Here is a 26,520-nt window from a genome sequence, read left to right as displayed (position 1 = left end):
TTTGGGGGATTACAGTCCTGGATGAGATTTGGGTGGGGACACGGAACCAAACCATATCAGACTGACTATGTTAGAAAACAGATTTCTCATTTCCATTCTCCCTATAACAAAATTCTCAAAGAAGGGTCTCAGAGCAAAAATCAAATCCATGGCAATATCAAAAAATGTTTTGGGATAAAGATTAAACTTGGGAAATGATCATAAACCCTAATGAAGTCAAACAGGCTTCATAAAACTATTTAACAGATAAAGGGCTTCTAAGAATGTTAACAGCATATTGTACCCACTTTCTCTGTTAAACAATAGCTTCCTCAGAGAGGTTCCAAGACACAGAAAGGCTTGCCTCAGAGATATTTGTCTAATGGAGTAGATATGTAAATTGCTAATTGATGCGCAAAAGATCTATAAAGATTTTAAAGTAATTGTATTTCAGTTTGTATCTGAAAGGGGCAGAAACTATGAAAAATTTATCCAAAAAAAAAAAAAAAAGACTGGCTGGGCGCGGTGGCTCACGCCTGTAATCCCAGCACTTTGAGAGGCTGAGGCGGGCGGATCATGAGGTCAGGAGATCAAGACCATCCTGGCTAACACGGTGAAATCCTGTCTCTACTAAAAATACAAAAAATTAGCCAGGCATGCTGGCAGGCGCCTGTAGTCCCAGCTACTCGGGAGACTGAAGCAGGAGAATGGCATGAACCCGGGAGGTGGAGCTTGCAGTGAGCCGAGATCACGCCACTGCACTCCAGCCTGGCCCACAGAGCGAGACTCTGTCTCAAAAAAAAAAAAAAAAAAAAAAAAAAAAGACTCTATTGAACTCCCTTTTATTTGCAAAAAGTCAATGGAGAAGTCTAGTTAGTTGCAAACAGTGGTCAATTCTAATAAAAAAAAAAAAAAAGAATAAATAGAGCACAGACCCAAGATTCCAAAATGTGGAACCAGGAGCCATGGAGAGCAACACTCACAAAATGGAGCTAAGTTTTAACCAAGAAACTGGCAATGTGTACTTGTCTAGCTTTCACAATTGCTATGGACCATTAACTGTTGTGTACCTGCCATGTTTTGTTTCTCCCCTTTTGAATGAAAACATTTATGAAGTTGTCCTATATGTGTTCTGCTATTGTATCATTGTATGGTGTGTGTGTGTGTGTGTGTGTGTGTGTGTGTGATGGAAAGTAACTTGTCTTTTCAGTTCACGAGTCTTCATATTCAGAGAAATTGCACAGCAGGAGTGCATCTCTGGAGCATTATCTGTACCTGGACGTGATTTAGATGACAAGATCTTGGACCTTGGATTGATTCTAAAATGGGACAAAACTTGAGTAATATGAGGAAAATGGTGAGTGTATTATGCCTGTGGAAAAATGAAAATAATTTGTGTTCAGGAAGCAAACTCTGGAGATTTTAAACGTGTGTCCCAATTGTCAGACACTCCTCTGCTCAAAAGATGAGGTCCTGTGACCTCTCCCTTGGACTCTAGAAAGATTCATGGCTGCTTCCATAAATAGAATATGACCAAAGTAATGGAATACAACTTCTGAGCTAGCCTCATAAAAAACAATGTAACTTCTTTCTGTGTGTGCGTATGTGTGTGTCTATGCATGTGTGTAGTTTTGTCCCTGAGCCACCATATGAGAAGCCTGATGCTGTCAGTAAGCCAAGACATATGGAGAAGTCACATGTAGGTACTCTGATTGGCAATTCCAGTTTTAGATTCACCCCTTTCTAGATGCCAGATACATGAATGAATGAGCGTTCAGATAATGCCAGTCTCTGGCTGTTGAATCATCACAAGTCTTTGGTGAAGACAAACATCATAAAGATCCACAGAAACCATGGACATAACACATTAATGTTTTAAGCTATGAAGCTTTGCAGTATGTTTTAAAAGCAGAGATAGTAACTATGATATGAATGATGCTATATAATAATACATAATTAATTAAGTTAAATAACTTAAAAAAGAAAGATAAGTAGAAAGTGAAGTCATGATTAATTTACTTAAAAGAAATATAAAAATTTAATTAAAACTAATTTTCAGATTCTATTAAAATGAAATTATTCCTGTTTCTTCTTTCTTAGGCATTTGACAACACTGCAGTCAACTCTGTTTCTTTCTTGATATTAAATCCATAGTATAAAATTATTACATGAAAAAAATGTCAACAGCATTGTTTTGAACCTGCATCATAAACATTTATTCTAAATCAGCAAAAATTTTAAAGTTGAATTAAAATTAAATTTGATGATAAATTTTGTGCTATTTGTCTTACAAATATATTTGAAGTATGTGGTAATTTTTGTATATTGCTTACATAACTACTGTTTCATTAAAGTAAATATTTGTGTTTTAACAAAAACAGTTAAAGAGTCAGGAGGAGAATCTCAAAAAGTTAATTGAGTGGTGGGTGCTTTTACTATTGCATGAAGTATTTAAATCAAAATATTTTTATTCTCTTTTCCTTAAGTCCTTTGATAAATCAAAATATTTTTATAATTTTCCCGTCATAATATATAATAACACCATTACTGTGTGATTATTTATGCCTGAGTATGTATAATCATTTCTGCTTTATATTCAGAGAAAGATGATTTATTGTCCTATAAAATTAACCAGGGTTTTGAAACAGGAAAATAGCATTAATATAATGACTTGATTATTAGTAGTTTAAATCATGGTATTTTTTCCCATAAATAACCATTTTTCCATGTGGAAAGCAGAAATGGAATACATAACAATAATGACTAAAATTAACACCCTAAATGTTCAACCCCTCCTCACTTTCTATATAATTTTTCTCCTTTTCTCCGTTTCCTTTTTATTCATAGGAAAATTGGTCACATGATTTTGAAATTCAGATTTGAACAACAATAAAATAATCACATTACTTAGATACTTGCTACAATTATTTCAAACCAAATTTTATTTTTCAATTCTTCTCAATTTTCAATATTTACACAGAAAGCAAATTCACATTTTTTATTGGAATTTCTGGCTTTTGTGCCTTAGTCTGTTGAAGAACAATAATAGCATTTCTATGCTTCTATGCATTCTTTCCTTAAATTGTGAATCTTAAGCACAATAAAAAAATTCTTATACTTGACAAATATTTAGGAGTAAACCGTAAGTATGGATTTGAATAAATACTATAGTAAAAGAAGTCTTCTCTTACTCCAAAATTTTACTAATATTAATCGTTGGTTGAATTTCTTTCTCTTTACTTCGATAATTAGAAAAAATACAGATTATTATTTTGGCATGACAGCTAAGCCTTTTCATGTATTTATCTACTTATTTATTTATTTGAGACAGGGTCTCACTGTGTTGCCCAGGCTGCTCTCGAACTTCTGGGCTTAAATGATCCTTCTGCCTCAGCCTCCTGAGTGACTGGGATTACAGGCACATACCATTGTGCCTGGCTCGTAAACCTTATTTTATAAAATGTTATGTTTTCAAGAGCAGTGACTCATATTTGTGTTGATTCTCAGAGAATCCAAGATTTGTGACCTAGAAGATAATATATAGATATTCTATTACAATATTTTTATTTAGTTAGGAAAGCAACACACAGAAGTCACATGTTTGGGTGTGAGCCTGGGATTTGACTTCCTTACCCACCAATTGGGTGGTTTATCCATTAACCTGCTTACTAAATTTTCCAATTTAAGTCAATTTTAGCAAAAGCACTTTATAGGACAGTTTTTTTTTTTAACTTGTGCCTCATTTGTAAGAACTTCAGTAGAAAACCAAGCTAAACTAGACAGAAAAAAATAAACTTTCAAATGAAAGAACAAATGAATGAACAAATTAACCATAAACACAACCACAGACCAGAATTAGGGGAAATAAGGAAAGAAAACTTTAAACTTTTGCCTTACTTCTCTTTAAAGAGGATTATATTTTCCAAAGAAAACCAAGAGCGTGGTAGATATATTTTTCTTAAGTTCTGGTTAGCCCTAATTTTTCCAGTAAAATACTCAGTGACCGATAGGATCAAATTTTCCTTTTTGGTGGCTAACTTTGATCATCTATAAAATTAGTGTGGTAATCAAATTAGCTAAAAGATCCCTTTCGGCTTCAAAATCTCATGTTACTTATAAAACAAACAAGCAACAGAAAATTAAACAAAACAACCCACTTTTTCCAGTATAGTTTGTCAAATATTTTCAAATATACAGTTATAAAACATCATTTTTCAGATATTATAGCAATGGTAGCTCCAAGGAACATAAAATGTAGGAAGTTGCAGGGAAAAATGGCCAAATCCAGTACTACTTAATATTAAAGATAGGATGATCATTAAATCAAGAAAAGGGATTTGGAAAATGAACAATAAAAAGAGAAAACGTACTTTTAGATCTCAATCATTCATAAACTTATTCTTAAAATTACCATCATTATTGACATTTTATTTTCTATAAAATAAATGTCTAATTAGATCTCTAATTAGAAATGTAACTATTCCCATAAACTTTCACTAGGTTTAGTTAAAACTCCTGAGTTTAAGATGTTAACGAATCTTACTGAAGAGACAGGAACCTACCCAAAGTTTCACTGTGGAAAAGACGTTGAAATCTTGGTCTCTTAGCATGCTTCCCTTTAAATAATTACCTACTTTCTAAAAACTACCTCTCAGATTTCATTCTAACACTAAATTGAAAGTGCAAATGAAGTTTTCAATTTGCTGAGCAGATATTGAATGGCTAGATGGCTGGATGGCTGGAAGGGTGGATGGATGATGAATGGAAACTGAATGATTGATTTCATTGGTGTGTAGTGCCATATGTTTGTGAAAGATTCAATAAAAAAGACTGAAAAATAAGTGGATTCATGAAGCAGTGCCGTTTAATTTAAAATTTAATTTTATTTCATGTTTCTGTTTGGGATCCTGGACACAACTCATTTAAGTGAAAAAAGGGAACACGGCAACTGCTTTCTTTCTAACTCCAGTTTTCCTTTCTGAGTGCCTTAAAAACTTCTACTCGTACCAGTTCTTACCTTTGTTTCCTTTCATATATCTTCCAGGTTGCATTTTGCCAGTTGGTTTTCAGCTGATCTTTATGTACTAACAAATTGGCGGAATGACAAAGACAAGCAGGGAAATAAGAGAAAATGCCAAATGTTATTTTCTCCACCCGCAAGCAGTAAAAAGGGAGAACATTCCACTTTCATCTTTTTAATATGAATACTTTTTTTCACTCCTGGAATGAGCAAGTACATCCTGCTTTATTTGAACAATGTTCCCCTTAGGAATAAAAGCACTAAAGATAAAGGAAAACACATTAAACTCTATAGCACTTTTCGCTGGCTCACTCTTGCTACCTCTTCTTGCAAAACTGATTCATCTTACAAAGATCGAAAGCAACGTTTGCTGGAAGATACGGCAAATTTTTTGGTATAGAAAATGTATCAAATTCATTAAATTTTCTCACATTATTAATTAGTAATTTTGCCAACAAATGCTAGAAGTAATGAGTTAACTTTTAAGTATTTTCACAGCTTGGAGAGGATGGCAGCTTAATTTGGGATTGTAAAATTCATTGGCCTACATTTGAGTAAATATTATTTAAGTTGATTTTGAATGAGTTGTGAGGCACGCTGCAATATTTTTAAAGCATCAGGACTGTGAACTTTGTATTGTTTAATTCTTTATCTTGTCACTCTAATTTCTAAGACATCGGAATTATTCAAATTTATGTTTTTCTGGTTTGTTTTGTTACCCAAACCTGATTATGACTCAAGATAACATAAAATTTATATTGATTTACAGGATCAATATAAATTATTGTATCTGTCTTGTATCATGTCACAGACAATGGAAATCTAAATCTAAAACAAGGGCCAGCTTTCTCTTTTCCCCTTAGGGAGAGTGTTTGCTCAAACAGATTTTAGAAAGTGGAGAAAAAATGCTTCTTTGTCGTTTAATTTGGGAGTTGACTACTCTTCCTCACTCTGAATGGGCCACAGATACTGTGCTAACCATTGTTTGAAATTCTTTGGTTGCAGCATTTCTCTCCTTAGTATAATGGAGCTATCTTCATTGATTTTCTTTTTCTTATAGAAATACTCTTTTTCTTAACTTCCCTCCTATGCCCTACTTTTCAGGAAACTATACATACAAGTAGCCACACAGATTCTCCATTCTATAGGGTGTATTAACCAAAGCTAAGGGATTTTCAGTCTAGAATAAATATCCCACAGGGCTCCAGAGGGATATTTGATATACAAATCTTCACATGGAATTCTAAGCAGGACAAATATATAGCATGAGGGGTGGGTGTGTATTTTTTTCTGATTGTCACGTGGGTCCCTCTATTTTTTTTAAGTATTTAGCTGGTAATTATTAAACCACTTCTTTACATACAATATAACACACACACACACACACACAAATCTCAAAAATAAAAACTAATTATTAGAGAGGTTGCAGTCTAAATCAGAGTGCAAAAAAAGCTCAATTATGAACTTCAAGATTGTTTTACTTAATCTCATATGATTCTAAAGAATGAAATAAAGGTTTAAAAATCAGAAATTTCACATGAAAGTCAGGATAGTGGCATTTCTTAAATTTTATGTTGCATTGTGATAACATCTCCAGTGATAGTAAGCAGATGGATCTAAGTAGTTGTACACTAAGCTTGAGATCTCCATTTTGGCAGCTTCATCACTCACACAATGTCTGTGTATGCCCTCTTGACCAGCTAACTGTCACTTCGTTCTCTTGGTCCTTAAAACATTTTTTGTCTCCTTGTAGGTTGAGATTTGGTTAACCTATGCTGATAAAAATAAATCTTTCTATATGCATGATAATTAGCAGGTTGCCTTTTCCACAGTGAAATGAATACAATGCACTACTTCATAAACAGTTCCTCTCTTTTTCCCTATCTCTGCCTAGCAAAAGTATAACGGTTCCTTAGACTCCTCTTAATGATTGCACCTGAAAGCTGTAAGACAAAGCTTTGAAATGACTGCATTTAAAATTTGATAAGGATAGTAGACAAGTTCTCCCTCATGTAGAAGTTCTCTACATGCTTTTGAGGGAAGAGGGGACAAATTTTTTATAATTCTTCTATTTATACCTACTCATGTAAGATGCTTTATAAAGGCAATTCAATGGACTTACCTCAAAAGTTGTAATTATGAAGAATATGCTTTAAAGTCTATTTCATTTTATCTAAATTTAATTATATGCTCTATAAAGAGATATCAGGACTAACAGCACTTTTGTTTTTATGTCATACTTTCAAAATTGTAGTGCCAGTCAAAATAAAGGCAGTGCATAATTACTCATGTTTGACTTGAATTATGGAAACTGAATACATGGATGTAAAGTACACAAGGAAAAGTTAGTTTAGGTGGGGATAGCAGCCTGCGCACAGGCATAGGGCTGTGAAAGGTACGCTATGTCTGAGGAACAGAAAGCATTTTTATCATAGACTAAAGTAAACGGTAGTGAGAGAGTGATGGACACTGCAAACGTTTGCTTAGGAATCAATGGACACAGAGACATTGCTCTCAAAATAAACCTCATGTATCCTACAAAGGATACAAGAGACTCTCTTTGAAGCTTGGTGGTAATGGTTGGCCAAAAGTGGATGTATAGAGCAGTAACATAATAAGAATTGTATTATAAGAGAATTTACCCTGTCGACAATGTGTTATGGGTCACAGAGAAGGCACCTGGAGTCATGATGTAGAGTAATGAATTGTTTTTAATGTTTATACAAAGACTAATGTATATGCTCTGTAAGGATTTAGGAATGGGAGCAGAGTGTACAAGAAAGACTTATCAGATATTTTATAGCTAAAATTGGCCCACTGGATATGGAAAATTTAGAAATGGCAAACAAAATTAATCAATGGGTTGAGAAAAGAGAAATGAGTCAAGAAAATTTAGTTTGAGCAAGTGTATTGACAGGGTTATCACTGAAATGATCTGCAAGATCGATTTCAAGTCTTAACACAAACAACCACACACATACATATGGACGCACATAAACATACACAAACAAGCTTCGCATCTATCTTTCTAAAGTCTTAATTTGACATTTCAGACTTCGACCTGTCTTTGTTAACAGGAAAAGTAACCCCATTGCAGTTAAAAGAAATGCTAGGAATCTGTCTCTCAGTTTTTTCCCCCTAAAGTAGCAGTTTAGCCACTTACTGTTTTAACTTCCAATCCTTGTCAGTCTTGCTCATTATCTGTTAGAGGTTTCATTGAATTACATGTTTTCATTGACCAGTGAATAAATGAGGAGAAATTATAAACAGCATTTTTTCAATTCCATAGAAACTATAAGTCAAGGACAAACAAGGCAACATTTGGAGTCATCAGAGTCCCTGACGATGTATCCACACATGTCCATCATCAAAGAACCAGCCTTTGACTTTATATTATTGACTCTATTCCACGTATTAGGAGTAAAAATCCCTTTATGACTAAAGAGCAAATATTAAGATGAGAATGATGTCCTTCACAGGACACAAAGATAACCAGCTGTTAATAAACAGACTATAAGTCCAGACCTCAGATACAAAAATTCCCCAAAAAAGTCTGGTTTGAATCTGGAAATCACAAGAATATACATGGTAATTAAAGTCAGGTTTGTTTATGAGATTTTCAAAGGACAGAAACAGAAAGAAAGAGAGGGAAGAAGAGAAGGACACTATGGAGGGCCCTGGTAACTCAAGCTTTTAAGGAATATCTAAAAAAGTAAGAAAAAAATCGAAGAGGTTGAAGAAAGAAATGAAAGCAGTTGTCCCAAAGACTAAGAAGAGGATTTCAAGGGATGAACAAATGATCTACTGTATAATAGCACACAGAGTTGAATAAAGTTGAGTTCTTCAAACGATATACTAAATGTGACCATAGGAGATCATAGGCAGTCGTATCAAGAGGAGGAGCAGTGTAGTGTCTTCATATGAAGATGTCCTGGAGAATATATTTATGTTTTTGCTTTTTAAGATAAACTGTCTAATACATTTCAATTGAAAGGATTATGTAGGTTATAAAACTTAAAAATTGGCAGGGCAGAGTATATCACACCTATAATCTCAGCACTTTAGGAAGCCAAGGTGGGAGAATTGCTTGAGCCCAGGAGTTTGAGACCAGCCTGGGCAACAAAGCAAGATCCAAGACCCCCATCTCCATTAAAAAAAAAAAAAAAAAAAAATTGCTGGGTATGCACCTGTAGTCCCAGCTACTCAGGAGGCTAGAGTGGGAGGATTGCTTAAGGCCAGTACGTAGAGGCTGTAATGAGCTGTGACCAAGCCATTGCACTCCAGCTTGGATAGCAGAGTGAGACCCTGTCTCAAAAACAAACAAACAAAACCAAAAAAGGAAAAATTAATGTGAAGTATGTTTGGAAATTTCTTATAAAATTTAACATACAGCTCTAACCTTTACCCTATGACCCGATTATTTCACTTCTACATATTTATTCAAGAAAATTAAAATCATATGTCCACCAAAAAGATCTCATCATGAACGTCCATAGTAGCTATTCATAACAGCTAAAACTGAAAACAGCCCATACGCCTATCAAGTAGACAATAGATAAACAATGGAATAATACTCAACAATAAAATGGAACAAAGTATTGATGCATGCAACAACAAACAGGGAAGATCTCAAAAAAATTATGCTGAGGAAAAGTAGACACATACAAAAGAGCCACTATTGTACGATACTATTTATATAAAGTTTTACAACAGGCAAAATTAAAGTATGCTGCTAGAAATAAAAACAGTGTTTGCTTCTGGTGTGGTGAGGGATTGACTAGAAAGGGATAACAAAGGAACTTTCTGGGGATGGTATTGCTTTTTTTTCATATGGGTGTGAACTATACAATTGTATGCATTTATGAAAATTCAGAAAACTTTAACATTTCATCATATGTAAATTCTTCTTTAATCAAAAGGGAAAAGAAACATTGATAGGAAGAATGTTTGTAAAAAATGTTATAGGAGCTTATCTAGATTGAGAGGGGCGAAGAGAAAGATCTAGGAAAAAGATAAGGCTAAGGGAGACTTATTTTAAAATAGTGTAAACATGTTAACGTTAAAAAATAGAGAGGAAAATATTGGATTTAAAATGCAGGGTATTGATAGAGCGATATCCCAGAGTAGACAAATGGAACTGTATTAAAGAAACCAAACATGTTTTACTTTCCTCCTCTAAAGGGCCAAAAAAGAGACAGAGCAGGCTCAGGAGGTTTAGGAACTTGATCCAATTAATTTATAGTGGGTTACATAATCAATCATGAGAAGAGACTAAACATAAAAATTTCGTTATTTGGGCTCCATGTTGTCCTCACAAGGATAAGAGTACCTCCGGGGCCTCTGTAATTGACTTCTAACAAGGTAGATAATTTTGATCATGTTAGAGACATATCTGAAATGAACTCAGCCCTGGGCTACTGCATTGGTAAGGACTAAGCAATAGTAATGCTCATCTAAAATTGTTTTTATAGAGAAAAAGTCAAGTACCACCAGAAACTTTGCACAAGAATTACAGTGAACTATGAAGTCTGATGCAAACCAAAATTGCCAGATGTATTTGGAAAGAGCTTATGTATCCGAATATAAAATGTTAACTCAACCGTGAACACTTTCATCTTACTGAGTTTAATGAAAAAGTATTTGGATATCTGTAAAACAACAGAAAATAAATGGGAAGTATCTCAACAACCACTGAGACATTTTGGCACAAACACATCACAACCCCATAAACCTTAGAACCGAATAGAATATGTTGGCCAAAATTATTAGGGACGAGTGAATGGGTAGAAAGCACTCCATGTATGTTTATGCAGTGTTATTTGAAATTTGAGGAGGCATGAGAATGGCTAGAAAATCTCAAAGAACAATACCGGTTTAAATGATGATCGCTCCAACACTCCAAAGACAAAGCTCTGAACTGGCTTCATTGAAAACCACTTACATTTCAAAATACGGGTTTGAAACATCAGGAAATAGACTAAATGGAAACCATCTGAGAGGAGAATAACAGAAACTAGAAATATATCCCAAAAAAACTCCAAAAATACAGTAGGGGAAAAACATGAAACACTGGAGCTCATTTGGAACAAATCTCTTTACGTGGTCATTTAAAGTCTTTGGCAGTGTTTTACCGGGTAAAATTTTGCTTTTTAATAATTATTTATTTTAATTTTATCATTAAAATTTCTCCACTTCTATCCTGTAAAATTGACTTACTATTGCAAAATCTATGGTTTTTTTTAATACAGATGTCATATGAAGCTGTCCTTAAAACACAGATACAAATAATGTAATAACACAGGATTTTCATTAATATTTTTGTAGAGATACTACAGCACATAAAGAGCCATTCTTTCACAAGCAACAATGAACCTAGGAAATTGACTCATAGGGATATCATAACAAAATGCCACAGATTAGGTGGCTTAAACAACAGAAGTTTATTTCTCGCAGTTCTGGGGGCTGGAAGTACAAGGTCATCTTGGTGCATTTGATCTCTCCCGAGGCGTTTCTCCTGGCTTTTAGATGGCCACCTTCTCACTATATTCTCACATGGCCTTTTCTCTGTATGTACCCATCCCTGATGTCTCTCCTTCTTCTTACAAAGACACAAGTGATATTGCATTCAGAACCCACCCACATGACTTCATTTAAACATAACTACCTTTTAGAGTTCTATCTTCAAATACAGTCACATTGGGAGCTTAGGACTTCAACATGTGATGATTGAGGAAACATAATTCTGTTCATAACAAGGGTCATGTCAGATTCAATATTTAGGAGTCCCTTTAAGACTGAAAGCTGGGCAGTGACTGAGAAATGTGTAAGGGATAGTTCACACAGTTAATATTACAAAAATATCTCAGTTAATAGACATATAAGATTAGATGATGTGTTTTCATCAGGATGTCTTCTCACCCCGCACCCCAGGAAAACAAATCGTATTAAGACTACCTATTTTCCCTCCTGCAGAGCTGACCTTTGTAATTTTTCTAGATGAAGTTATATGGAAGTGCATTTCATTCACATTAGGTGCCTTCTCATTAGAGAGGGACGTTTTCATAATGTGGGAAAGCCAGGCCTACATATTTTGCCTTTGTGCCTTTTGAATTGTGAGATCTTGATAGAATTCGGAGTGCCTTGTGGCTATAAGGTGGTGGAATTAAGGGAGAGCCAATCAGGTTGATTTTGTTTATTAGAGGAAGATATTTTTTCAGCACAGGTTCAAACACACAGAAACTCTACCTGTTCCATTTCTTCTGAACAATCTCTAATTAGTAAGGACCTACTAGGTCAGATGAAAACAGTTGAAGAAGAAAAGAGAAGGAAGGCAAAATTCAGATTGGTCTGGCTTGAGATGGTAAAGAAGTAGGACCTGCTCTTTGAAAACGTTGACTCCAAAGCAAATTTTCTCACCCTCAGCACTAGTCACACTTTGAGCCAGTTAATTGCTTGTCATTGGCCGGTGGCTGTCCTATGCATTGTAGAAAGTTTAGCAGCATTCCTGGTTTCTACTTACTAAATGCTGACAGCTCCCCCTTGCCCCAGTTTTGACAGCTGAAAATAACTCCAAACATTGCTAAATGTCCCATGGGAGATAAAATTGACAGCAATTGAGAACTACTGACCTAGAGAGAAAAAGAGAAATTAGGCATTATCACTAGAGGGGTATAGTGTCTTTTTTTTTTTTTTCAGTTTTTTTGTTTTGTTTTGTTTTGCTTTAGAATGAAGGATGCTTGTATATATTTAAAACTGGCAGAGTAATGTCCAATTATTCATGTAAGGTTGACTACCTGAGATTCTTTTCCTCACTCTCCTAAAACATTACTAAAATAACAGTAGCAATAAAGGCTCAAAAGAGATATAGACTCCAAAGGACAAAGAAAACAGTGGAATAGACATGAACGGATGAGCAGTTTAAGTAGTTTTTCTGAACCCAGAAAAGAGACATTGTGGTGATTACTGAGTTAGAAGATCAGAGAAAGATATAACTTTTTTTTCTTTTTTCTTTTTTTTTACTTTAAGTTCTGGGAGACATGTGCTGAACATGCAGGTTTGTTACATAAGTGCACATGTGTCATGGTGGCTTGCTGCACCTATCAACCCATCATCTAGGTTTTAAGCCCCACATGCATTAGGTATTTGTCCTAATGCTCTCCCTCCCCTTTCCTCCACCCGCTGACAAGCTCCAGTGTGGGATGTTCCCCTCCCTGTGTCCATGTGTTCTCATTGTTCCGCTCCCACTTATGAGTAAGAACATGCGGCGTTTGGTTTTCTGTTCCTGCATTAGTTTGCTGAAGACGATGGTTTCCAGCTTCATCCGCCTTGAGGAGATAGAAAAAAGGCTCCTTTTAAGGGAGCAAAAATCTAGATAGAGTTAGAGTAGTAAAAGCCGTCATTGAGGTAGGGGGGGTCTTTAATGATCGTGAGGAGCTTGGGCTTTAACTGTGATACAGAACCACTGAAGGGTTTTGAGCAGGGTTGTGAGGTGATCTGATTTGTCAATTAGAGGATGTTCGTAGCTGCTACAATGGTGTAAACACAGAAAATTGGAGATAATAGAGAACTTTGCAGAAATCTGGGCCAGAGGAACAGAGATTTGGATCAAAGTCATGGTAGAGGTGTTGGGAAAGTTTAGAATCAGAATTAAAATTTGAAGATAGAGCTGACAGGATTTGCTAATGGATATAGGGCCAAAGGGAGAGAGAAGGATCAAGAATGTAAAGCTTGTGCATATGGCCTGAACACCTTGTAAAACAGAAGCATATTTTACAGAAGTGGGACAAAGTAGAAAAGGTTAACCCTTTGTGGCTAGATATCAGTAGTTCTGTCTTGGACATGTTAAGTCTAGGATAACTACTCAGCAGCGATCTCCAAGAAACAGATACATGACTCTGGGAATTTGGGGTTTGACTAAGGCTAGAAATATAAATTGGAAGTCATCAGCATACCAATAGCATGTAAAACTATAGACCCTGATTAATTTACAAAGGGAGACACTGACCATGGGAGAAAAGACTTTGGCTGAAATAATTTGACATTTGTCCAGAATCAGTAAAGAAATATGAAATTCAGACTTCAAGGAACAGACAAGAGGCAGAAGGGAAACTAAAAGAGATATCCCAGATCCAGATTAAAAACCAAAAGAAACTCTCCAGGAATGAGTTTTCAACTATGTAAGAGTTTGTATGAATAGGGATATATCAATAACCATTATAGTTGGTGATACAAATGTCAAATGAGGGTGATTTTAATGTACTGGTGGGACTGGCTGGAGACATTTCAAAAGAGAAGAAAATTTCTAAAAAGAGTTTTGCTACAAAGTGCTTCAGAGAAAGGTAAGGCTAGCTGGAGGCAGATGTGGAATCAAAGGAGCATCTGTTGATTTTTCCAGTGGAACATAATATAGAATATGTGTAGGTTTAGGAGAATAGTTTAGTGCAAGTGGGAATAATAATTGAAAGAGAGATGAAATATTTGTGGCATTTAAATTCTGGGGTAAGCAAGAGAGAATAAAGTTCATTACACGGGTGGAAAACTAGTTTTACGTTAGGATGGAAACAAATAAATAGTGTAGTTTAAATAACTATGGGAAGATGCTTTTATTTCTTTTTTTTGCTTACGTTTAGTAATTGTTCCTCAGGTGAACAGATGGATTATTCAGAATGGTTTATTTACCCCACACTTCTATCGCTGGTTCATACATAACCATCTTTTAAAAAATTTTTTTGTTAAATAATAGGAACTAGCAGTTGGAAAAGCCAGTTCTTGTTATTTGATACCCAACTTAGTATCAAATCATTACTACCTAAAATATCTTTTAGAGATAATTGGTGAAGCAGGAACCCTGAGAAACAGGGAAAAAAATAGTTTAGAAAGAAACCAAGAATATATTAAAATTAAGGTAGTTTTATCCCAAACAGTATTATGTGATTTAAAATGAAGTTATTACAATTGTAGATGGTACAATTTTATATGTGCCATACATATACATGTACCATACTATGTATGTATAAAATATCTACATTATAATATAGCCCATAAATGAACCAATAGTGCTGTCTTCATTGGACCACCTAATGCAAAAAAAAAAAAAAAAATACATAAAACATCTTTAACTCTTTTTTTTTTTTTTTTTTTGAGAAGAAGTCTTGCTCTTGTCCCCCAGACTGGAGTGCAATGGCAAGATCTCGGCTCACTGCAACCTCCATCTCCCAGGTTCAAGCGATTCTCTCGCCTCAGCCTCCCAAGTAGCGGGGATTACAGGCACCTACCTCTCCAGCTACTAGATCTTGCCAATTCTAGCTCTAAATTTTTCTGAAATATACTAGGATTATAGTACAATTTCTGTATTGTTAAAAATTTTAATTATTTTCTCCCAGGAAAAGAATAAACTGGTTTCTCTGCTTTCGTACTTTGACTTCTAATCTTTCTAGCATATTGCCAGTCGAGTTACCTGATAATAATACATCAGGATTAATTGCTTAATCCTATGCCATGAAATTCTAGTATGTCCATACTTCTTTTGATGAAGTCCAATTCTTAAATTTGATATTTTATGTTCTCTTTCATCTGTTCCTAACCTAATTTAAAGTTTTTATTCCCCTCTCTTCTTAAGCTTTATCCGTAAGACATAGATAGTCAATATCCCGTATCTTCTCAAGCTTCTGTGCCTTTAAGCACTCCAATCACTCCACTTGGAATAACCTTTATTTTTCAAGTGTGCAATTAAATATCTGTTGTCATTAAATTTACCCACTTTTCTACTTCTACTGTAGCAGAATTAAAATATTCTTCCTTTGGGTTCACACACACACACACACACACACACACACACACGAGAACACAAAGGAGAAAGAAATTAAATTTGCTGTAGTACAGGTAGAAAAGTGAAGTGAGATAACATACAATAATATAGGAGTTATATATATGTAATTATGTACATACATACACATATATATGTATAATTCATCTGTATTTTGTGCCCCTCAATGGAGGTTTTGCTAATCCAGATTTGCTTATCTAGATTTTGTTTGGCATGACTGCAGCATCCATACTAGCCTTGTTTCCTTGTCGTATGTATCTATCCACCGTGATCATTGGCTGACTTCCAAATGGTCCCAGATGCTTTAGCCTTTCATGAAAGCTTCATAGTACTCATTATGTCTGAAGTTGTAGCAACTTTAGCATATAGGCTGGTCTAACTTGATTCACAGAGACAATGGCTTCTTCAAAGTCTTCCTGAAAGAGCCAGGTAACACAATCAAGAAGCATGACCAGAATGCCCTACCATAGATTATATTTTGACCAGTGCTGGACAAAGCTGACAGGGAAGTTCCATGACCTTCCTCCCCTGACGGACTTGACTATTCTGTAGCATGCGATTTTCAAACGGCTCCTCCAGAGATGTTATATAACAGAACAGGAGATGTGATGTTCACATGATTATAGTAAATTTAGTAACATACCACCCTCATTTAATTTCCTTGCATGCCTACCTCACTTCTCTTTGTACTTCACTCTTTCTCCCCTGTAATTATACCTCACAAAAGATTAGCAATTAAGTTTTGCTTCAGACTCTGGAAGAAACTGAAACAAACACAAATATTTAATGTTATTTGGAATTGATTTTTCATGTGTATTTTAATAGTATGGCCATCTCTCTTTTAGGCTGAACTTATCAAAGTTGTCTCACTGTACTTTTTGCACTTCTTTGCATTTCACTGGAGAACAATGCACCTCTATTAGTGAGTTTTGACTGTGAACCACGTGGTCTCCACCTCCCAATAAATATTATTTTTAACTCATTGGTAGATTAAGAAAGTGTCTTTAGAAAATGGTTGTTGATGACAATTTGGGGATCAGTTTAAAGTCTGTAGTGCTCGGATGCCAACCAACAGTAACTGCATTTTTCATGAATGATTCCCTAATATAGTCCATTCCCTGCCGCCAATTTAGTATGAGTGAAGAGGAAAAGTGAGCTCTGTATGTATAATGTATTTTCAAAGGATAATTGACTTAGTAGCAATTAAAATAGTGATATGTAGACATCAAAAGTGTATCTGTGGATTCAAAGGGGTTTCCAGCAATGCACGGGTGAGGAATTCTCTGAAAGATAAATCAAACGTAGGTGTTTAGGAAGTGATCCTAAACTTACTTGGTTAGAAACATAAATTATAGAAAATCTTACACAAGTTAGAGACCATTATGGTTTTTGTCACTCATGGTAGTCCTTGCATGTTAGGTGAGCAATCAGAATCTATATTGATATTTGATATACAAAAATATTTTATATATCTGCAAAAATAAAGCAGAATGCTAAAAATTTAACAATTATCTTTCTTATTCTCTGAATATTTTGCCAGCTAGTGTACAGCCAATAAAATCATGAGTAATAAGGGCTTTTAAATGAATTTTGTGTATGCAACTAAAGATTTTTTTGAAGAACTCAGAGAATTACAAATAATTTTCAAGGGACTGGTTGCATTATGCACTTCATTGACAAAAACATTGAGACTTCTTTCATAATAGTGCAAATATGTGTGTGTGTGTGTGTCTGTGCAAACAGTAGTAATAATCATACACTTTTCATTCATTTATAATGTTGGGCATCATATAAATAGGGGTGGACCTTAGAAGAATAGGGAGGCATTACATTGAGTTTTGGAATATTGTTTAATTTAAATAATGTATAATTTAATTTGATTTCAACAAACAACATGTAAATCTTGTTTTTACCAAGAAACAGAGATAAATATAACACAGAATGTTATCAATGTAATTCTTTATATTAGTTAAGGAAGACTTAACATTTTTAACTACACGATAATTAAGATTGTAGAAATAATAGAAATCACAGAGAAGCAATACACACAAGAAATAATTATTTGAATCTCTCTACTTTGATAATATTTTGGTGTATATTATTTATGATTTTCCTCCATGATTTTACTCTCTGTCAAAGAAATGTGACTCTGCCGTATCTACTCTTCAATACATTTTTCTCACGATTGTATTGAGCTAATATATATTTTGCATATACTTACATGTATATCTGATAATGTGGTGATAACATATCAGTTATCCACTTTTCAAAAAATTTTAAACTTTTTAATTACAATTATAATTATGTATAAAAGTAATATAATGTTTAATTTGCCCTTGGTGCTTGGGATAATTATAAACAAATAGAAAATTCTAATCTAAGAAAGATATACATGTAATAACATATGTTATATGTAGCTTCATGTTCTTATGGAATAAGGTGAGATTCACTTTGGCTGGATAATAGATAGTACATTTCATATACCACTGTAAGGGTCATTTGAAACACAGCATCTGAAGTACATACTTTATACAGCTACTAATAGGTAAATACAAAATATTGGGAGATGACAGTGTCTCATGTCAGAAATACTGCTTACTTTCAGTAGAAAAATGTTGGCTTGTTAAACAATGTGTTAAAATACTTTACTAGTAAAATAGACTACTAGAGGAGAAATCAAACAACACATTGGATCTCTTCTTAGGGATTTGTCCACGTCCTTAAGTTTACTCCAATGAAGCTAGCTATAGTTAGGTGCTTTATAGTTACTCTCCTTTATCTTTTCAATGAGACATAGCTGCTTGGAGATGCTTGTGGAGAGAATAGCAACAATGTAAACACTAGCTAGGTGGCAGGCTTCAAATAGTCAGTGCAATGATGAATACATCAGTAGTTCTCAACATTGGTTGCGCATTAGAATTGGCTGCACCTGTTATCATTTGTAAAGGCCAGTTGCCTGGGTTCCTCCTGCCGGGGTTCTGATTTAATTAGATTGGGAACTAGCCAAGATGTAGATATGTATTGAGAGCTGGGTTTTTCACTGGAAAACAGCTATATTTAATAACCTCAACTTTTCAAGTAAAAAAATAAAAATAATAATAAAGGAAACCTAAATCATATAACACTGGAGAACTCATGATTCGATAAGGATGAATACAATTTAGAATATAGGTCTAATAAATCTTCTTTTTTATTTAGATAAATATATAAAGTGCTAAAAACATAACCTTATGTATTTCTTTTATATCGCTAGTTAAAATGGCCACCTATAAGGTTTTATAATATGTTTGTGAGAATTTTATGTTAAAAGTCGAATTCAAAACATTCCAAGTAGCCCCCTTTCAATGATATAGTTAAATTATAAATTTATTTCGCTTCCTTAAATACCTGCTCCAGAAACCAACAACTTGAATTGACCCAATTATCTTGCCATAATTTTACCTGTCTCCATGTAAAGTTATCTTTAAAGTTAATTGTAGAGATGAGCTCCATAAGGTTTACTGAACTGTTCCCCCACTCTGCCCATCAAATGAGGTTCAATTACACTGAATAGGAGGAACAGGTATGTGTCTGGGTTGGTACCCAAGCAGATTACACTTGGGTAAGTCATCAATTGCTCTCTTGGCTTGTGCAAATGGTGGGCAAAAGTGTGCAAAATCGCTATCAGCTTTCAGTGAACTGGGAGGTCTTGCATTTGCTCAGTCACCTTGTCATTTACCTTTTTCCAGTGCCACTAGATGATTATAATGTGCTTAAAGAGCCCTGCTTCTAACTTTTTCCTTGAAAGACAGATTCTCAATAGTGTGGAAGCAGGAGGAGGGTCTATCAGAATGACAAGAAAATATATATTTAAACCAACTCTATTGCCCTCTTTGTGAACACTTTCTTTATACTGAAATATGTCACCATTGTTTCATAGGCAGCTAAATTAGAAGGGGTAAGAAGATAACATTATATTACATTCAAATCTCTCTATCAATTCCAGCAACAAGCTTATTGAATGTGAATTCTGAAAGCACATTCCTGTATAATAGACTTGGGAGTTAGACAAGACTTGTCATTTTTAACAGTTTTTAAATATATATCTATATACTTAATTGATGCATAATAATTGTACATATTTATAGGATACCATAAGATGTTTCACTACACTCATGCAATGATAAAATAAGGGTAACTAACATATATGTCACCTCAAATATTTATCATTTTCTTATATTAATAACATTCAAAATCCCCTATTCTAGCAATTTTGAAAAATACAATATTGTTTTCTATAGTTACACTACCGTTAAACACTAGAACTGTTTCCTCCTATCTATCTGTAATTTTGTATATGTTAACTAACCTCTCCCTAATCCCCTTTACTTCTACCCTTGCATACTCTAGTAATTGCTACTCTACTCTCTACTTCTATGAAATCAACTTTTTTAGCTTCCATATATGAGTAAGAACATGTGGTATTTACCTTTCTGTGCCTGACTGATTTCACCTAACATAACATTTAATGTTGCCATGATGACAGGCTTTTATTCTTTTTTATGGCTAAATAGTATTCCATTGTGTGTATGTATATATGTGTGTGTGTGTGTGTGTGTGTATACCATATTTTCCTTATTAATGCATTGTTGGACACTGGATTATCTCCATATCTTGGCTATTGTGGACGGTGCTGCAATAAATACAGGAGTGCAGGTATCTCTTGATGTACTAATTTTCTTTCCTTTGAATATATGCCCAGCAGTGGGATTGCTGGATCATATGGTAGTTCTATTTTCAGCTTTTTGAGAAACCCAGACAATAACTGTATTCTAGTTATTGTTTGAATTCCATGCTTCTCCATTCTTTAATGCAATAATGAAGAAAACAGTATTTACATTTTAGGGTTGCCTTAACCACCAAATAAGTAACATATATAAAATGTTAGATTCACAGTATTTAGAATATGTTGGATCATATCTTTTCTACTTCCTATCAAATTCTAGGGAAATTTATAAAGAATCCCCTAATCCCGGATGTGGGTGGAATGGAATCTTCCATGAATACTGTTGCATAACACAAGCAGGAAAAGGCCTTTAGAGACCATCAGTGATTGGGCCCACCTCCCAGTGTACAAGAGTGAAAGCATAGCTTGAGTGAGAGTTCAGGTCTTCTAAGTGTTATGACATTTAAATTTTTTTCTTGCAACTAGTGTATTTTTATCTTTTATAAATATTTAGATGCAAGAAAGGCATTACCATATCCGAGTCTCCAACCTCTACTAAATAAAGTTCAAAATATTACATTAGAGAAATAGATCTGGATAGAGGTTCGTACAAACATGTTTTCATGGCCATAAGCTAAAGATATGTCTAACTATTGTCTGGTTATTTTTAGTGCTATTGCGTTATTTTAGTTCTAACAAAAAAATTGCATGGAAATAATAGGACTAAAGTTTCGAAAGTTGTATGGTTTTAGAATTGTAAAAACACAAAAAGTTATAAATATATATTCCTATGGTCAAGAATTAACTGTTATCATATTTGTATAGTTGTTTCTAGTCTTTTAAAATAGATGATAGATAGATAGATAGATAGATAGATAAATAGATTGATAGATACATAGATGTAGATATATCTAAAGTCCCCTTTTATTATCACGCTAAACCCAAATCTCCTTCTCCCTTTTCAAATAATCCTTACCATGAGTGTAGTTTAATCTCTTCTGGGAAAGGAGGGTAACAAGATGGTCAACTAGACACAGCCAGGAGGTGCTGCTCCAACTGAGAGACCCCAAAGTTTTGAGTTAGCCATTATATTAATAACTTGGACAGATCTTCAGAGAGAAGACACTGGAAATGGATGGAGATGCAGACACTGAATTTAAGGAGAGAGGAATCTGGGAATCCTGCATGAGGTACCCAAACACTGAATCTGGTTCCTAACCTTGAAATGCCTCTGAGGAATGAGTGAGTGAAGGGACTGTGGCGCTTCCTATCCTCTCCACAGACCTCTGGGATTCTGGCTACAGGAGGCCCCATGTTCTCCATGGATGTTGGAGCTGACAGAGGGATTTTCCCAGAGAGTAAGCAGAGACATGGTTTCAGCCAGTGCGGAACCATGGGCCTCTGTGCATGGTGCAACTCTGGTGGAGTGTGGCCATAGGCTCCCATTCCCCAACCTTCTCCATCTTCCTCCAAGAAGCTCTAGCCCAGCTGACTGTTAGGCCAGGAGAGAGCAGAGTCAACTTCCTCATGGGACTGGGGCACATCTGTTCTGTAAGCCCTCTTGCCCTCTTGCCCTCCAGCCCTTTTCAGGGTCCCTATCTGGCTGCCCTGCAGGAGTGTGGGCAGAGAACAGCCTCTGCTGCCCAGCCTTGGTGATTTGCTCTACCTGATTACTTTCCCGGTGGTCTGGGAGCACTTTGAATTCCCCCAGCATACCCTGAACTCATCTGCAAGGGTGCAAAGGATGGATCTGTGAGCCAATACCAGCGTCCCAGGTCTGTGGCACATAGTTTGGGAATGCTGAGCCAATATCTATGGCTGGCACTCAAGCAGGAGAGGAGCGCACATTCTCAGAGCACTGAGAGGAGTGAGACGTGCAGGTTCGCGGGCTGGAATGGGAGCAGGGCATGTCTGCCTCTGCAGGGACTGCTTATTTCCCTCCTGTGGTCTCTGCCAAGGGATCCCTGCAGCCTGGACACCTAACAAAAGAAATGTGGGTGCAGTGTCAGTGATTGGAGGGGGCTTCCCAAGGCCTAGGGGCTGACCTGGTGAGGGTATCAGCTCTCTATCCCCTGTACCACAGAACATGGCTGCAAGCATGAGGAAATACAAAGAAGCCATAGCTGAATAAAAGCCTATCTGCCATCCATTACTTTTTTTTTTTTTCCCTCTGATCTCAGAAGTTAAGTAGGGTCGGGCCTGATTAGTACTTGGATGAGAGACCGCCTGGAAATACTAGGTGCTGTAGATTTGTCTACAGCCTTACCACCCTGAATGCACCAGATCTCATCTCACCCATTACTATTAAGTGCCATCTACTGGATCATAGTCAAAACTATAATACCAAAAGTATTTTGCTAATATACCTCTCTATGAAACCAAGGACAATAATTCAGCCACAAATGATCCTGGACAAAGCCCTGGGCTTCTGAAAACACGAAGAAATGAAGCCTACTGACTGTAATAAATATATGCCTCAGTTTAAGGGACACCAGTCCTCCTAGATGGGAAAGAATTAGTGCAAGAATTCCTAAAATGCCAGTCTCCCTCTACCTCCAAACAAGTTCACTAGCTTACCAGCAGTTGTTCTCAGCCAGTCTGAAATGACTGAAATGACATACATAGAATTCAGGATCTGGATGGCAAGGAAACTCATCGAGATTCAGGAGAAACTTGAAACCCAATCCGAGGAGTCTATGGAATCCAGTAAAATAATCCAAGAGTGGAAAGAAAAATTGCCATTTCAAGAAAGAAGCAAACGGAACTTCCAGAGCTATAAAACTAAAATATTTTTATAATACAATCAGTAATGTTAAAAGTAGAACAGATCGGATGAGGAAAGAAACTCAGAGCTCAAAGATCAGTTCTTTGAATCACATCAGCCAGAAAAAAATTTAAAACATTTAAAAATAAACAGAATTTTTGATATATATGGGATTTTGTAAAGAGACCAAATCTGACTCATTGGCATTCCTGAAAGAGAAGCAACTTGAAAAATATATTTGAGGATATAGGCCATGAAAATTTTACTAATTTTTCTAGAGATGTTGACATTCAAATTCAAGAAATACAGGTATTCCTGGCTCCATACTATACAACAGGTCCATCCCCAGGCCACATAGATTCCCCAAGGTCAATGGAAAAAAATTTGTAAGGGCAGTTAGAGAGAAGGATCATGTTACGTACAAAGGGAGTCCCAGCAAAACACTCTTTAAAAAAGACAAAAACAATTGGGATCCTATTTTCAGCATCCTTCAAGAAAAGGAATTCCAATTAAGAATTTCATATCCTGTGGACTAAGCTTTGTAAGTGAAGGAGAAATAAAATCTTTCTCAGACAAGCAAACATTGAGGGAAATTTTTTCAGCTAGGTCAGCCATACAAGAGGTCTTTAAGGGAAAATTGAGCCAGAAAACAAAACAGCAACACCTGCTACCACAAAAAGACACTTAAGAACATAGCCACAGGCAGTATAAAGCAGCTATATGAGTAAGTCTACATAACAACCATCTAACAACACAATGACAAGACCAAATTTGACATACCAATACTAATTATCAATGGAAATAGCCTAAACAGTTCCTTAAAATAAATAGAGGAGCAAGCTGGAGAAAAAACCAAGACCCACCAATCTGCTATCTTCAAGAGACCCATCTCAGACATATTGACACTGACACCCACAGGCTCAAAGTAAAGGGATGGAGAAAGATCTACCATGAAAATAGGGAAAAAAGAACAAGAGTTGCTATTCTTATATCAGATAAAGCGGACTATAAATCAATAAAAGTTAAGGACAAAGAAAGGCACTATAGAATGATAAAATGATAATCCAACAAGAAGGCTTAGCTATCCTAAATATATACATGCCCAATAAAGGAATACCCAGATTCATAAAATGAGTTATTCTGGACCTGTGAAAACACTTAGAGAACCACACAATAATAATGGGAGACTTCAACTCCCCACTGACAGCATTAAACAGATCACTGAGGCAGAAAACTAACAAAGAAACTCTGGACTTAAACTTAGCACTTGACCGATTGAACCTAATAGTAATCTAAATAACACTCTACTAAACTCCTCAAAAAATACATTCTTCTAATCTGCATACAAAACATATTCTAAGATTGACTACACGCTCAACAATAAAGTGAGTCTCAATAAAATTATTTTCTAATTAAAATAATGCCAAACACACTCTTGGACCAAAGTGCAATAAAAATTGAAATCAATATCAAGATCTCCCAAAACTACACAAATACATGGAAATTAAACAACTTACTCCTGAATAATTCCATGAGTGAACATGAAAATTAAGGCAGAAATCAAAAAATTATTTGAAACTAAAAAACTAGTGACATAATTTGCCAAACTCTCCAGAATGCAGCTAAAGTAATGTCAAGAGGAAAGTTTGTAACACTAAACACCATCAAGAAATTAGGAAGATCTGACATAAACAATCTAATTTGCACCTAAGGAAACTAGAAAAAAAGAACAAAGCTAGTAGAAGAAGAAAAACAACTAAAATTAGAGAAGAGCTGAAGAAAATTGAGATGTACAAATCCATACAAAAGATCAATGAAACCAAGAGTTTGTTTTTTGAAAAAAAAAATAGCAGGAATAATAGACAACTAACTAAATTAAAAGAGAAGATTAAAATAAGGACAAATCAGAAATGACAAAGATAACATTATAACCAATCCCTCAGAAATACAAAAGCTCCTCGGAGAATAATATGAACAATTCTAATTACACAAGCTAAGAAATTTAGAGGAAATGGATAAATTCCTGAAAACACACAATCTCTCAAGATTAAATCAGGAAGAGATTGAAATCCTAAACAGACCAATATCAAGCTCTGAAATTGAATCAGTAATAAAAAATCTACCAACCAAAAAAAGCCCTGGAACAGATGGATTCACAGCTGAATTCTACCATACATAAAAAGAAGAGCTGGTCCAATCCTACAGAAACTGTTCCCAAAAATTGAGGAGGAGGAGCTCCTCTCTAACTTATTTTATGAAGCCAGCATCAGCCTGCAACCAAAGTCTGGAAGAGACACACACAAAAAAGAAAACTTCAGGCCAATACCCATGTGAATATAGATACAAAAATCTTCAACAAAATACTAGCAAAATGAATCTAGCAGCACATCAAAAAGTCAAATTCACCATGATCAAGTAGGCTTTATTCCTGGGATGCAAGGCTGGTTCAACCTACACAAATCAATGTATGTGATCCACCACATAAACAGAATAAAAAGCAAAAACCATATGATCATCTCAATAGGTACAGAAAAAGTTTTCCATAAAATCCAACATCTCTTCATGATAAAAACCTTCAACAGATGCAATATCAAAAGAACACATCTCAAAATAATTAGAGCCACCTATGACAAACCCACAGCTAACATCATACTGAACAGGCAAAAGCCAGAAGCATTCCCCCTAGAAACTAGAACAAGACAATGATGCCCATTCAACATAGTGCTGGAAGTCATAGCCAGGGCAATCAGGCAAGAGAAGGAAATGAAATGCCTCTAAATTGAAAAAGAAGTCAAATTATCTCTCTTCACCAAAAATATGATTCTATGACTGGAAAACCCTAAAGACCCTACCAAAGGGTCCTAGAAATGACATATGACTGTAGTAAAGTTTCAGGATACAAAATCAATTTAGAAATACCAGCAGCATTTCTATACACCAATAATATCCAGGCTGAGAGTCAAATCAAGAACACAACCCCATTTACAATAGCCAGAAAGAAAATGAAATATCTCGGAATACATCTAACCGAAGAGATGAAAAATTTCTACAAGGAGAATTGTAAAATACTGCTGAAAGAAATCAGAGATGACACAAATAAATGGAAAAACATTCCATGCTCATGGATTGGAAGAATCAATATCATTAAAATGGCAATACTGTTATTTTTATCAAACTATCAATGTCATTCTTCATTGAACCAGAAAAAAAATTCTGTAATTCGTATA

Source organism: Macaca thibetana, chromosome 15 (assembly GCF_024542745.1).
Source record: "Macaca thibetana thibetana isolate TM-01 chromosome 15, ASM2454274v1, whole genome shotgun sequence".
NCBI classification, from domain to species: Eukaryota; Metazoa; Chordata; class Mammalia; order Primates; family Cercopithecidae; genus Macaca; species Macaca thibetana.
This window is presented reverse-complemented; position numbering follows the sequence as displayed.